This window comes from Cupressus sempervirens, chromosome 10, assembly GCF_028749045.1.
Source record: "Cupressus sempervirens isolate cs-2001-9-10 chromosome 10, ASM2874904v1, whole genome shotgun sequence".
NCBI lineage: Eukaryota > Viridiplantae > Streptophyta > Pinopsida > Cupressales > Cupressaceae > Cupressus > Cupressus sempervirens.
The window spans coordinates 829,943,180-829,959,888 of record NC_143127.1 but is presented as its reverse complement, the minus strand read 5'-3'; the positions used below and the strand labels follow the sequence as shown (position 1 = coordinate 829,959,888).

Here is a 16,709-nt window from a genome sequence, read left to right as displayed (position 1 = left end):
TGTATTGTTATACATCGGATCATACTATGTCTAGTATCCTACTTCAGAGGAATGAAAAGGGAGAAGAAGTACCTATTTCTTTTATGAGTATTCCTCTAAAGAAACATGAGTTCCACTATTCTTTGGTTGAGAAACAAGCCTTTTCTATTGTGAAAGTTGTAAAGCAACTCTGATACTACATCCTTCATTCACATTATATGGTTTAGGTACCATCTATAGTATTCAAGAGTATTCTTACATAGCATGATCTAGCAGTAAACAATTAGGCTACTTGGGTAGCAAAGGTGCAAGAATTTGACCTGGATATCAAGCTATCTAAGCTAGTTCATGGTCAAGGTCTTTGTAGGCTTATATTAGAAAATAAAGAGGAAGAAACATATCCCAATTACTTGTTGGTTGGTTTGAAAGATGAATGGTTTTTAGATATAGCATACTTCCTAATGTATGGAGAATGTTCAGATCATTTGAAAGGGAAGGATCGAATAAGTCTTCAGCCTAGGGCAAAAAAGTTTGTCATTGTTAATGATATCTTGTATAAATGAGGCTTAGATGTTATGTTCTCGAGATGTGTTGATACTGATCAGTAGGAAAAGTTACTCAAAACCTTTCACAATGAAGCTTGTAGAGGACATTTGTCATCCACAGTAATAGCCTTTAAAGTTCTAAGGAGTGGTTATTATTGGCTAGGTATGTTCAAATCTGCTTATAAATGGGTAGGCAATTGTGAAAAATGTAAGTTGTTTACTGGTAAACCACAATTAGCTGCTCTTCCCTTGAAGCTAGTGGTTATAGAAGAACCCTTTTAGCAGTGGGGATTGGACTTTATAGGTTTGATCAACCCAAGTTCTAGTTTCAGTCATACTCATATTCTTACTGCCATAGACTACTTCACTAAATGGGTCAAAGTGATTCCTATGAAAGCCACAATGTCATAGGTAGTATGTAAATTCTTAACAAAAATTTTTTTTGACTTGCTTCAAAGTACCAAGCAAGATAGTAACTGATAATGCACAAAATTTATCATCTTGAGAAATTTAGTTATTCTGCTATGATCATGGTTGGACATCTATCACATGCCTCTGATTACTTTCCCCAAGGCAATGGGCAGGCATAATCCACAAACAAGAACCTAATTAATATCATGAAGAAATTAAAGGATCAAAGAGGGAGAGACTGGCATAAAAAGTTGTTTGAAGTACTTTGGGTAGATAGAACCTCTCCCAAAATGGCTATTGGCATGACTCCTTTTGAGTTTGTATACAAAGTTAAAGCACAATTATCCTTTCCTCTAGAGCTAGCTACTTTAAACCCATGAAAGGTAATTGAAGGTGAGGTGTTTTCTAGTCCTATCATTAAAAATAATTAGGTGAGTGTGAAGAAATTTTTTTTATAGAAGATCAAGGCCTCAAAAATTTGTGGAAGGAGATTATTTCTACTATGGGATAAGAGAAATGAGCCTAAGGGAGTGCACACTAAATTTAAAAGTTTGTGGAAAGGACTGTTTGTCATATCAAAGGAATTGGGCTCCAATGCATTCAAATTGAAATATCTTAATGGTGATGATTTGCTCCTATCTTATAATGGACAAGATCTCAAGCTTTTTGGCTTGTAGATTGGCTTGCCACTTTCATAGTAAATACTCATCTTTCCTTTTCCTAGTTTCCTTTCTAGCCATGCTATTGTGTCTTTCCTATTTTATGTCTCTCTAGTTTAGGTCTGCTTGAGCTAGTCTGTGGAACCATAGATCTTAAGTTCATAAATGATCCTTTTCAATCTCATTCCCTAGTCAAAGCCAATTGTTACCCTACCTTTTGTGCAATATACAATATTGTCTGCCAAGTTTCTTTTTCCCAAAAGTTGAAGTTGAAGTTGAACTTATAATAAACTTAAAATTAAAGCTCATGTCCACCCACTTTCTTTCACTTGTTAAGTTCTCTACTTGTCGACCTAAGTCAAGTCCCTTGAAGTTGAAGTTGAAGTCAGAGTTGTTTCAAACATACTTCAACTTCAACCTTAACTTCGTGTTTCTCTAACATTTTGTTTCTTTCTTGTAAGTGAGGTATTATAAGTGATAAATACCATTTTTGAAGCAGAAAATGGGTCCCACCTGATGACAATCTTGAAAACACAAAAAGTAATAAGTATAACATCTAAGGAAACTCGTGGTAAAGTACGATTGGTTTTATTAGAAAAGGTGGAGTCAAGATCTTTTGATATCATGAGATGTAGGTCTGCATGCAGATTTGATGGACATTAACTACAAATAACTTCGCAAGTCTTGTCAAATACAAGTGTCATGCTTGTTATAAATGTTTTCACCAACTCATATCTATCCTAAGATTTTTAAGAAACCATTTCTTAAAATTACCCTTTGGGCTAGTATAATTTCCCATTTGATCATTTTGGGCTCTTAGTGTCATCTGGTAAGCAATTTAGGTGAAGGGTTAAGCTCTGTCAAGAACTGTAAGTGCATTATATCTCTCTCAATTTTTTTGTGCCTAGTTTTGGTTTTAAGTGTTTTAGTTTATCTCTACAAATCCTCCTTTCAATCCAAACCATGACTCTTTTCTATCCCAAGATGACTAAATTAGAAAAGCCATCCTTGTTAAGCTCCCTCCCAGAAATTCATGACATCTTTCTTGTGAAAAAAAAGCTAGCCGATATAGTAGAGCGGGCGAAAAATGCTCAGTCTAGACCCATATACTAGAAGTTGTCCAATAGTGGGTTTCTTGAAGCGACCACCTTTCCATCAACCATTGGGTGTCTGGAGTTAGTTGTTGAATGTGCAAATCATTATGACCCTAACACCAGGTGCATTAGGAAAATCTCTGGAGAAGTGTTGGTCAGGATAAATAGGACTAGCATCAGTTCAACTCTAAGAATTCCTCATAAAGAACCTTATGAGCCCTGGATGTTTGAGGAAGTAAAACATCTATATGGACCAAGAAAGAAGGATTATGATTCAATAGTTTCTCAAACCTGCTTTTGAAACTAGTTGAAGGAGGCTCTAGATTGCCTAAACCCTTAACTATAGAGCATTTCATTAAAGAAATTGCTGATATTGTGGTGCTTTTGAATAGAGTTCAGGGAAATGATTATGCTTTTCACTGGGAAAGACAGATGTACTTCTTTATCTAGAAGATTGTTGAGGCTAAAAAGTTCATTGATTAGGCTAACTTAATTGCTGAAAATCTTCATAAGGGTTTGGTAGCTATGAGTAGTTTCAGCTCTTTCTTTTTGTCTTCTTTCTCAATCTACATTTAGCTACATCAAATGAGTGGGAAGGTCTTCCACACTTTCCCTAGACTGATGAAATGACCATTTATTAGTACTAAAAGGATCTCTAGGCAAGTGATTTTTATAAAGAGTTCAGGAGGGTAAATGATGTATTTCTGGGAAGGTTGGTTTTTGAACTCTAAGTACATGAAATTTAAAGGTTATCTAAAGAATGAATGCAAGTCATCGAGATTTATGGTTGTTTCTACATCCAATTTCCCAAGTTCCCGTATCTCAGAGTTGGAGGTTTTTCTGGTGAGTCTCTCAGGCTACTGCATTATTGTTTGGACAACATTATCCTATCTGAGATATGTAGACAGCTTTTTTTTGTAATAGAATCTCCTAAAAATTCTAAAAAGTCATCTTCTTTCATATTTCCCATAGAAATTGGCCATTATAGATGCTCAAATATCAAGCAAGTTGTATTGACAAAAATGAAACTACCCCACCTATGCCTCAAACCCTACTCTCCCAAAGAAGATTTTGATTGCACTAGCTTTTCTAGAGATAATTTCAAACATGCAGCTTCACTCGTCCATGTTGCACATTTGGAAGATTATTGGGCTAATTGCTCGAATGAATTTGAAGCTAGAAAAGGGTTATGGTCAAGACTAATAGTAAGCCAAGTTAATATGTTTGAAGTTTCCCTTTGCACTAATGGGATAAAAGAAGATGAAAGTGAACACGTGATCAACCCATTTTATGTCAATCAGATTGAATGCATGCCAATTCTTGAAATTGATTGGACTAGAAGAGAGGAAGATGATTTTCTTTCCCGTACCTCAAAAGTTTCAAAAAGAACTAAAAATTGGTTGAAATCTAAGACTATCAAACCAACTATCCCTAGTGCCCAAGAGAAATACTCATTAGCCAAACATAAAAAGACATGCTCAAAGCCAAAGGTTGTCACTAATGCTAGTATTAATGACCCTGTTGCAAGTTCACATGAAGTTGAAGCTGAAGTAACTCCACAACCACTTCAACTTCAATTTCATAAAGAGGTACCAAAACTTGTCCAAAAGGATAACCCACTCGAGCACTAGGAAAGCAACACCAGGCAAAGGAAAATATAGAGTGATTATTGACCTAGATCTTGTAGAGGCAAAGCTAATTTCAGAACAACATCCTACTTCTCCAATGGCAGATAATGTATTGATCCTCAAAAGTTTCCTAAGAACATTGATGCTCAATCAAGTACCCTTGTTTTACGTAATGTTTCTCCCATGACTGGCAATGATCCTATTATGTCCAAATGACTAAAAAATTCTATTGAAAAGAAAAGAAGTATGGTGCCCCTATCTATGCCTATTGATGACTTGGTTAGTAAATTCTTGGGAAAGTCTCTAAAAACCAAAAAAGCCAGGACTGAATCCCATAGTAAAATTTGATAAAAGTTCAAGGCATTGGTTAGCAGAGATTGCCAAGCCACCTAAAGGTAGCCTACATGAGGATCTCACTCCTTAGGAATATCAAGTGTCAATAATTGACTTGGAAAAGGGAATTCATGTAGTAGATATGAAAATCTTTGAAGCCTCCAATAAAAACATCATAGACAGGCTCTGTAAGGATGCTCAGGATAAACAAAACATGAAGGAAGAAATGAGGAGCATGGCATAATACATCAATGCTATCCTACACCCGAAACCCAAACCCTTAAGTGAAATATCTATGATTGTGTATGTAACATCTTCAGCCAATCATCCATTCCTTGATAGTTTACAAAAATGTAAAGCTATTGCAAAGACATATGAAGAATGGTTACAATATGTCCTAAATGAAACCATGAAACGAATATATCTGCTAGAAAAGGCATCAAAAGAAACTACTGCCATCATTAAAAAGGCAGAGTCTAATAACAAGGGCTACAAAAAGAAAGAAATAATTGAGTAAAGGTAGTACTCTAGATTGAAGAAATTCAAGGATTCAAGTTGCAAATATTTCAAGCTAAAAGTCTTGTGGTTGGCCTTGATGATAAGACTCTGTATGTGAATAAAGATTGCATTGAGAGGCGAAATGAGGCACTTGTTCAAGAAGTAACTGAGACCAAAGAAATTTCGGATGGGCTGAAGCTTGTGGATGAAATAATTCAGGGAGATCTAAAATAGTTTAGCAAGCATTACACGGGTACGGAAAATGACTCTATAGCCCAAGTGGAGGAATTAATAAGTGAAGTAGAGAAGAAGTTTCAAAAAATTTAGGATAAGAAAACACTGCTAAGGCAAGATTTTTTGAATGTTGCCCATACTGAGGTCATGTTGATAATAAACTAGAAGCATTTGGAAATGCATAAGGAGAAAGTAACAGAGCTAAAAAGGGAAAAAGAGGTCTAGAAGTAGAAAATTGCCTACATTGGTCCACCTTATTAGTTAGTTATTTCTACATTCATCACTACTTACAAGACATGGAAAGCCACACGAATCACAACTAGTGTGGATGGTTCTTCCTGATGTGGCACACGATCATTAGAGAGTTTCTTTTTTTTCCCCTGTTTATTTACTTTATGCATTTTAGTTAACACAGTTGTGTTAAATAAAATACAATTTACTCCTGGCGGGGTAATTTTGGATAACTATCTAGCCCTATGTTATTTAATATGTAATAGCTCATATCTAATAGGGGTTCATATCTTTGAAGACTAAGATTGAAATATTTTTGTTTTAAAGTTTCGTAATTTAAATTTTGAGTACAATAATTCCTAGATTAGCAATAAATTAAGTAAAATTCTATAGTTTTATATGCTGAAGCTTTCTAAAGTAGATGCTATTGTCTAATTTATGATAAATTACATTCTTGAGGATGTATGTTATATGTGAAAGTTAAGTTATATTTGTTGTGTATTTTGAAGTATTTGCTTTAAATCTTGAAGGTTGTGGGAGGTAGAATTCATATTATTCCTCTGTTTATCCTTGTTTTAATATTCAATCATGCGGATGATATTGATTGTTTAAAATTAAGTGGTTTTTCAATATTCACATTTATCTTGTATTCATGAGATGATTAAAGCTTTTTAGTATTTTCAATAAAATACTCATTGGGAAGATTTTCCCTCAATAGAGGACTTAATGATTATCTTTTCATAAAAGGTTAGCTGGACCTTATATAACACGAACCAAATTTCAAGCATAATATTCCTTATTTGCAATTAAGAATTCAATTTGTTAGTTTACAAGCATTTTCCTATTCAAAAGTATTTAAAACTTTGGGAAAAACTATTTAATAACAGATTTTTTGCTTAATTAATTTCATAAATGGATGATTAAGTTGATATAGATCACTTAATATTATGGTATATATCACCTTCATTTTTAGTTCTAAATTTAGTTTTAAGTTTGATTTCTATTTATTTTCATTTTGGAAACAATAGTAGAATAAGTTAGTTTACGTTCTCAATTGGAGGAACTCAGAGAAGTATAAGATACACATCATTGATGAAATGATGTTCTTATTGTGAAAGCTACTACAAAGATACATAATAGACTACATGAGGTATTTCCCTACTAACAACTCTAGTTTAATGGAGTGTGTAGACTTGGTACATCCACCACTTACCATGGACAATCCTATCTACTATTAATCATTAAATCAATAGGGGGGCATGACCCTAGTCCCATGTACATGATATGACACAACCATAAGACAACTCCCTAAACTTTAGGCCATTAAATTTGGAAGGACCAAAATTCCCTTCAATAAGACCTTGGTCTTTTAATCAAAATCTTGTAATAAAATATTTTAACTCATTTTTAACCACTACTATCATCACCACACTTCAAACATTAGACATTAAAAAAAATAAAATACATCAAAATTTGACTACTATAAGAGTCTCAATATAAAACCATAATAACCATAGAGGACTTGTATTAGCCCATAAGGTTGTCAATTCATTTTTTAAAAATAGAGCTATCTTAGTAGCTTCTTGAAATTAAATAAAAGAACTAAAACACTAATGATAGTTTGGCTCTACAAAATATAGAATAAGTTAACATGAGGCAGTCAACCTTAAAGAGAAACATTCTTAGCAACATAAGTTAAACAAGTTGAATACTTAAGATGAATCTAAATTGAGCATACACACCTCATCTATACAGAAACTATTTTTGAAAGTTTTGGATCTTAAAAATCTATTAGTTGCATGCACCAATAATTTAGAATACTAATACCAGTTCCTGTGCACAAATAATCTACTAATAAAATGAAAATCAAGAGGGTGCTTAGGAAATTGGTTGTGAGTATGAAAATAAAATAAAAAGTGAGATGTAGAAAAGGAAAAGGTAGTGAGAAATTTAATGAGCAACAATTGCCTCTTCTATTCTTTGCAATTCTTACTAAATTTTTTTGGTTGTGATCTATCTCCTCTTTTATCCTCTTCTACTCTCAATAATGTTTTTCTTTCAGAAATAACCAATATATCAGAGATGAATAAGCATGTTGAAGAAGCACATTGATGAAAAGGGAAGTGGAAGATTATGTAGGAGAATCAGCTACCATATTGGGCAAAATAATCCATTGCATAAGTTTTTGTTCAAAGTTCCAATTTCTTTTTGGGCAAAAATTCTCACATCTTTTTTTGTTCAAACTTCCAATTTCTTTATGAAATGCACTAGTCAAATGAGGTTAATGTAGTTATTATAATATCTCAAAAAATTGAACAATGAAATTTAGATGCGATTAACACAAAGTATTATAATTGCTCAAGAAAATGAAGAATGAATATTGAATTTCAGTTTAAGCTTCATTGTAGCTGGGGCAGCAGGTTCAAGCTTAACAACAAATGGGTAAAGATTAGCTATGACCTCTATTGATGGATATGTTGATGCTGGATTGACTTATGCTATAGGTGTATTTGGTTATGCTTCTAGTTCAACTACATCAATGACTAGATCAATTTAATATGGTTCTACATCTGCTACTATTGGTGCCTACCTAGAATTTTTTTTTAAAACTCATGACTCCCTCTAAAATTCTAACAGCGACATCTAGAGGGGATTACATGAGCCTTTAGGTTTCTTGATTGTTGATTTCAAAATAGAAGAGCACAATGAGAAGTAGAATTGGCTTTTGATTTCAATATCTATGTTTTTAATGCATCAAAGCCAATGAAAGTGTGATATTAATGCATTGACAATAGATCTAAAGACATTGGGAATAAGTGCACAAGATTGTCAAGTTGTAGTGAAAGAGCAATTATTTCACCCATACTAGTAGTAATAAAAATCATTTAATATTCCTATGTACTATGTATAGATTTTATTTTCAAGCACCACTAGAAGAATGGGATATTGAATGACCTAGATATTTCACCATCAGAAGAATACACCCAAACATGCCAAATCTATAGATCCAAGAGTTTTTCAAGAAGTGATCAAATTTCGTGGTGTCTTCTATTATTTGACACAGCCAGAAAAGAATGGGGGAGGAATAAATGACAATTGTAATTATTCTAATACTTTATTTATCTATTATTAGAATAGAGCATTCTAGGTAAGCACACTTCCTTTGCTTGTTTTCTTTCTCAGCCCATACTCACAACCAATTTCCTACACACCCTATTCATTTTCATTTTACTTTACATCTAAATCTTTCTAAAATAAATTCATGGACTTTAGCATGCTCTGAATAATTTTTGCCCTACACAAATTTTTAAGCCATTTACATCTAAAATTGCAAAACCTATGTTTTAAGCCATTTTCATCTGAAATTGCAAAACTTTTTGAAAAGTATAATTAAGTGTTATAAAAGACCAAATTAGACATTATATAACTCCCACAAAATATTCTCCTATAGCTTCTAATTTCCAACTATCTTTTCCAAAATTTTAAAACTTTTGCAAACAAAAAGAACAAACTTTAAACAAACAAATCAAACAACATCAGACTCATTTAACAATAGATTCTCTATACCTATCAATTGTAGGCTTGTAAGAAAAATATTACAAACATTTCTTCCAAATTTCTATCAATATCTTTCAATCTTCCAAAGTTTCTATCATTATCCCTCCCTTCCCTTTCACTCTAACTCTTTAGTTGGCGTTGCAACTTCTGTTTGCATATGAATCCTCAACAACACAAGAATCCATCAAATTTTAGCTGCACTACAATGCAAAAATATATTTGTAATGCCATCAATAGTATGAAATCTCTATTTTAAAAATAACCACCAAAGCTAATTGTAACTGCTATGAACTGAAAAAAAGTATTGATTCTTGGTGATGATTTTGGCAACACATGAATACAATCCAACCTCATGCCATCTGCCATATTGAGTACATGCAAACAACACTTGGAGAACATGCCAGTAAATCTGTGAAGAACAAAAATATCAGGGAAGCATGTAAAGCCACATACAATTTTTTCTATAGAGCACAAGTTGCCACTGCATGGGAAGGCACATTTTTTCTGAATTTTATGGCCATAAAAAACAAAAGACTATGACTAAAATGAATGCAAATAAATGAGATGTTAAAATATTGAAGGCAAAAATAAAGGAAAATTGAAAAGGGTTTAAGCATTGTGCAATTTTATGGGATTATTATAAATTTATGCAATTTTAGAGGCACAAATTAATGTTAAAGTACAATTTAAATGTATTAAACTTTAATTTATGTTGATTATAAATTTAAATGATCTAATACATATTAAGTTAATCTATTCTTGGTATATTTGGTTATGGTTGCTACTCAATTTATTTCAATCTTTGTTTCAACAAAGTCAAGATAAATGATAGTCTTCATTTGAGTCCCTTCATCAGTCATTCTTCAAATGTATTGACCCACACGTTGACCTTGACATGGAAGGCACCCCCTTCTTATAATTCAAGGGGCGGGTGGGCTATAGCCCTATCTCCTCTCACCCATCCCTTGGTCACTATCCAGATTGAGGTAGGAGGAACCTATTTTAAAATTTAATTATCATTTTTATTTTGAGGAGGTACAAGGGATGCATAATAAACAAATCAAGAGAATACCTTGATATGCTAGAATAACAATATCAAGGTTTCCAATGTTCAATTAATCAAGTTGGTAGACGAGCACATTTTGAATGTTTATAAAATTAAGGGAATGTGCAAAAACATTGTTTTAAATTTGATTGAAATCAATTCTATCATCACAAATGTAGACATATCAAACTTTGAAATGATGTTTTTGGAACTAGTTAATGAGAAAATGTGTTCCATTGTTTTTATCATAACTCACCATATTTAATATTATTAATTAATTATTATTTTTATCATAATATTGGACCTGGATTTCTAGAACTATTTATTTAAGGACAAACTTTAAGACACTAGTAGACATGAATTTAGGATAATTTTACCAACTAGAGATATTTTTACCGTCGAAAAAATTGGATTAGCTTTGCGAGCCAAGGACAGGGTATGAAAGTCGTCTGCTACCAGCTAGTTAATGAAACCTGACAATAATGCAGGTGAGGCAATATCCCAATCAAAGTCGAATACTTGTAGGCGAGGCAAAACCCCTAGTTAATGAAACGTACGTGACACTTAATAATGTAGGCGAGGCAAAACATTTCAAAAACCTACCTCTCCGTGCCGTGCCAGTTGGATTTCTACTTACACACCGCCTTGTCTATCAAATTATGAATGTTCCCACTGTCCTGCAGATAATTTTTGTTTTAATAATTATAAAAGCTGATATGGTTGAAGGTACAGACAAGTCAAACTTGTAAATTATGTGGCCGACGAATTCGGATGAGCTTCTTTTTCGGAGAACACCATAAATCGCGATAATTAACCCTAGCTACATATAGAGACGGCAGAAGAAACAAGAGAATTCATCCAATGAAAATGGGCTGTGCCATTGCAAAATTTATTATGTATTTGACCAGATATCTGTTGGTGTTTGAAAATGTTACCCGTTTCCAATTACTCTGATGAAAACAAAACATATTTAGGGGCAGCTAACTCCCATTCTCAACATGCCCATTCAGACACCAGGCCAACTATAAGGCTTGACCCTTCTTCTTCTTCAGGCTCTGCAAAACTTAGGCGGGTGGATCTATAGATTCTTTATATGGTACCTATATATTCTTTATATGTTACGAGTTATCAAAGCATACACTGAATCTAATATGAAGCAGATAAAACTCTTATTTCTCCTGATAACTCATGAAATAATCATCAATCTACAGTAGCTAAATGTAGATCTAGAAATCTCACAAGCTGAGTGAGGGTTTAACCTTTATGTCCATTTCAACATGAAGGAAAAATGATTGATTTATATTGAAAAAAGACAGCATGTCCAATATGCAGCAAAAACTTAATGATCCTACAAATGACTAGTGCATGTTGATTGATGTTCAAAGATGCGTAATTCTGAAGTATAGGAGTGCCCTAATGGATAAGGCACTGGTCATTTGTCAGATCATTAAGTTTTTGCTGCAGATTAGACATGCTGTCTTTTCTCAATATAAATCAATCATTTTCCCTTCATGTTGAAGTGGACATAAAGGTTGAACCCTCACTCAGCTTGTGAGATTCCTAAATCTGCATTTAGTTACTGTAGATTGATGATTATTTCATGAGTTATCAGGAGAAATAAGAGTTTTATCTGCTTCATATTAGATTCAGTGTATGCTTTGATAACTGGTACCATATAAAGAATATATAGGTCCACCCGCCTAGGTTTTGCAGAGCTTGAAGCCGAAGAAGGGTCAAGCTTTATAGTTGGCCTAGTGTCGGAATGGGCATGTTGAGAATGAGAGTTAGCTGTCCTTAGATATGTTTCGTTCTCATCAGAATAATTGAAAATGGGTAACGTTTTCAAACACCAACAATATCTACAATTGAATTCATTCTTCGGGGTTCAAAAATTGACAAATTGAGTGTCCAAGGAATGATCCCCACCAAATGCTCAGCAGTCAATGTCCCAGGAGACCAAACTTGCGTGTCTGACGAGTCGTGTCTGCCTACTTGGAAATTGAGTGACCGACGAATTCGGTTCACTGAGGGACTCTTGTGGGATCGTTCTCTTTAAATTCACAAACATAGAACCATGTACCTACGCGCTATTTCCTTTATAGCATTTGTTATGAAAAATACAAACGCTATATTTATTGAAATGGCGATGAACTATTTGATTCTAGCGATTACTCTGATTATTGCAGCGCATAATTTCAGATATGTGGATGGTGCAGATATGCTTTTACCGGGGGAATCCCTCACTGTAAATCAGACCATATTGTCAAAGAATGGCATGTTTGCATTGGGATTCTTCAGTCGGAGAGGAACGAGCAATTGGTACATTGGCATCTGGTACGCACAAATCTCTGAGAAGACCATGGTTTGGGTGGTTAACAGAGACAATCCTGTCACAGGGATGCCCGGCGTTCTGCAATTTTCGAGCGAGGGTCATCTCAGAATGTTTGATGGAAAGGGACTCTCAGTTTGGTCTCCCGATAATGCTCGGAAAGGATCCCATGCAGTATTAAAGGACTCCGGTAATTTTGTTATACTAGGTGGCGGCCAAAACAAGTCTGAGATCGTTTGGGAGAGCTTCGCTCATCCGGGAGATACGTGGTTGCCTGGCATGAAATTATGGAAAGGTATGAGGCTGACTTCGAGAAAGAGCTCTGTGGATCCTGCAGTTGGGCTCTTCTCTTTCGGAATGGACATGACCCCAGGACAGACGCAGATGGAGATTGTTTACAACAGCAGCGTTCCATATTGGTCCACTGGCGAGTGGACAAGGAATTATTTTACCAACATTCACGAGTTGGATGGTGACAAGACGATCCAAATGTTCTGCGTGAGGACGTCTGGTTCGAGCATATACTTCAACTACAGGCTAGAAGAGAACGTGGTGGGGAGGATCGTGTTAGGAGATAATGGCAGATTAGAGCTCTTCTACTTGATGCAGCCGGACCATACATGGAACTCGATGTGGTCAACACACGGAGGTCAATGCAGTGCCTATCATATCTGCGGGGCATTTGGACTCTGTTTTCCCAATGAAGTGTGCGGTTGTATTGAGGGCTTTTCCGGCTCCAACAACGAGTCTCATTTCTGGCGGTCAAGCGGCTGCATACGGCGAACACCTCTTCACTGCTCTGCCACGGAGGGTACCACCGATGATTTCTTCGAGGAAAAGAAGAAATACTTATCCGACAAAGAAGCTGTGTTTTATAGCAAAGAGCAAACACAGCAAGGATGCCGCGCAGCTTGTCTCAGCAATTGCTCCTGCACAGCCTTTTCTTTCGCTAATTCTGGTCCCCCCGTCTCATGTAGACTCTGGTTTGGAGAATTGGTCGGAATGCGTGATTCATCTGACAACCAATCGATCTTCATCAGGCTGGCTGCATCTGAGTTACTTGGCCACTTGACATCAGAAGAAATTAGCAGCAAAGCCCCTGCTCGTGGTATTTTAGTTGCCGGGAGTGTCAGTGGTGTAGCTGTCTTCTTAGCTGCTTTCCTGTTGCTCGGATTTCTTCTGTGGAGACGTCGAACGTCACCGAAGAGAGACAAGGAAGAGGACGTGCCAACTTCACTCAAAGCTTTCACTTACAAAGAGCTGCGATTTGCAACCAAAAATTTCAAGCATAAGCTGGGGAGTGGAGCGTTCGGCTCTGTGTTCAAAGGAACTCTGCCAGACAACAAGCTTGTTGCGGTTAAGAGATTGGAGGGTTCTGCGCAAGGAGAAAAACAATTCCGTGCTGAAATAAGCACCATCGGGAGAATACAACATGTCAATCTGGTGAGGCTCTTCGGATTCTGCGTACAAGGCTCTCAAAGGCTACTGGTGTATGCCTACATGCCAAACGGCTCTTTAAACTCCTTCCTCTTCTCTAAACCGGAAGAGGTAGAGAAGGTGTTGAGCTGGAAGACCCGGTTTCAGATCGCACTGGGCATTGCGCGAGGATTAGTTTATCTGCACGAGGAATGCAGGGATCGCATCGTTCACTGTGACATTAAACCTGAAAACATTCTCTTGGACGACAATTTTAGGCCAAAGATTGCTGATTTTGGGTTGGCAAAGCTGATGGGCAGAGATTTCAGCCGCGTATTGACGACCACAAGAGGAACTCGAGGGTACTTGGCTCCCGAGTGGATCTCCGGCCTTCCTATTACTCCCAAAGCCGATGTATTCAGTTTTGGCATGACCTTGCTGGAAATTATATCTGGGCGAAGAAACCTTGAATTGGAGGTGGAGGAGAGCAGGTTCTACTTTCCCACCTGGGCATCGCCTAAGATTCAGAGAGGAAACGTAGTAGATGTTGTCGATGCAAGGATAGCGAATGAGGCGGATATTGTTGAGGTGGGAAGAGCCGCTATGGTGGGCGTGCTGTGCATCGAAGAGGATGAGAATAAAAGGCCGAGCATGGGGGAAGTAGTGAAGATATTGGAAGGGACGATGGAGGCTCCTGCGCTGCAAATCCCAAGGGCTAGTGTAGAGGTGGAGGTATATCACGGGGAGGACGAAGAAGACAGCGATAGCAGCTTCCACTTCACTTCAGCAAGCCAAACAACAGAGCCGCGAAAAGGTTTCAATTGGTGTTGCTTTAATAATAACCAAAATTAGGAAAAACTATATGGTCTAGTGGTAACTAATTGGGGATTAGAAAGTAAAATAGGTCAAGCTATTAAAGGGAGATTTGGCGTTGGAAGTTTGAAGAGATTGTAGTTCAATAAGGACAATAGAATTGAATATTGTTATCTGAATTTAAGTCTGTAATTTTTTAGTCAAATTTATTGATCTATATTTCATGAATAGTGTTTATCATGAATCCACTTCTTATTATGTTATTTCTTAAGGTTTAAAATTTTAGAAATATGATTGTTAGTTTTTCATTTTTTAACCATTATTACACATTAGTGTTTTTATTGGGGTTGGAGGACTATTTTAGTTCATAATATAGTTGTTTACAATATAATATTTGTTAAGTTTTCTATTTCTAGTAGTTTGGTTTAAAAATAATTTTTAGTTTATATTTATTTATTGTTGTCTTATTATAATAGATGTATTATCTATAGATAATAACTTTTTAGATAAATGAAATCTCTTTATATATTTTTTCTATAAGATTTACTACATGAATGATTAGCATATTTTCATATTTATTCTTTTATTTTTATTAGTTAATATGGAAAATGAATGAAATATATAATTAAAGAAAATCAAATTATTGTCAAAGTATATCAATGACAACAAGGTACACCAATTACATCTATATATGACCCTTTCAAGTACAAATATTATCAAGACTAATCTTAAACATTGTTAAAGAAATATACAAATAATAACAAAAATCTAACATATTGCATGCTATTGCCATGTCGATCTTACTAGAAAAACCTAACATATTTTATTGTACTACTTGTTCTAAGATACATGACATTATTTATAAGCTAATCCCCTAAATAGGATTTATTTTCAACATGTTTCTACAATTTATTTTCTACATGTTTCTATAGTTACTAAATGATGACTTTGAATTAATCTTTTTGAAAAATTGATATAAACAAGCATTAGTTGGGTGAAATTTTAAGCTAACTGAGCTAATAAGACATGTTTTGTTAAATATTTATTTATTATTAATTCTAGTGTGTAAAATATTAATAATTTAAAAGTGATACAAGTTGGTGATTTTTTTGAATTTCTAATATAAATCAAAAGTCCGTTTTAAATAATAATCTGTCATATTTTAAAAATCTTTTTCAATAAGATATTTCTTATACTTTATAGTATTTTAATGTTCATACTATTTTATGAAAATACATAATACAAGTTAGAAATAAAATATTTTAATTTAAACATACATATTAATATTGATGCTAAGGAAGAACATACTTTTTTTTTTCTTGTTTGGTAAATGACTTAAGTCTTTTATTCTATTAATAAATATTAAATATTATAATTTGTGTCCCTCCATTTAATGTCGAAACCGAAGAAAAAGAATGGAGGTAAGAAAAATCCATGGTAGAGCTTGCACCAAGGTTATCTAGCTTTTGAGAATTTTTATGAAATCCATTGATAATGTTATGGGATATATTGAGGGTTTTATTCATCATTACAATCAAATTTTATAGATCAATGATAAGGTGTTCCTACTTGTTCTTGTAGGAAATTTACACCAATTATCCAAACATAATCTAGATAATATTTATAAATTCAAAATGGACAGATAGAGATTTCAGTTTATCTTCTACATATTTCTAGAAGGTATGTTTCTCTTTAGAAAATTACTTCTTCAAAGTTCTCATTGTCAATCTTTGAATTCCTAATAATGTCATCCTAATGAGACAAAATGCCTTCCACATTATGTACATTCCTAAGTCTGTTGTTTATGGTTTCCATAATATTGACTTCTATTTTGTTTTAAAGATATTGTCACTAGTACATTTCTCCTTGTTTTTAGACCAAAGACCATATTGGCCTATATTTCTTTTCAATTTTTATTTATTTATTTATTTTTAAT

The 16,709-nt window shown here is 34.5% G+C and overlaps 1 pseudogene; it reads left to right on the top strand.

The window, feature by feature from the left end:
- Positions 1–12,349: 12,349 nt before the first annotated feature.
- Positions 12,350–14,877, top strand: LOC149536528 (G-type lectin S-receptor-like serine/threonine-protein kinase At2g19130 pseudogene; annotated as a pseudogene).
- Positions 14,878–16,709: the final 1,832 nt, after the last annotated feature.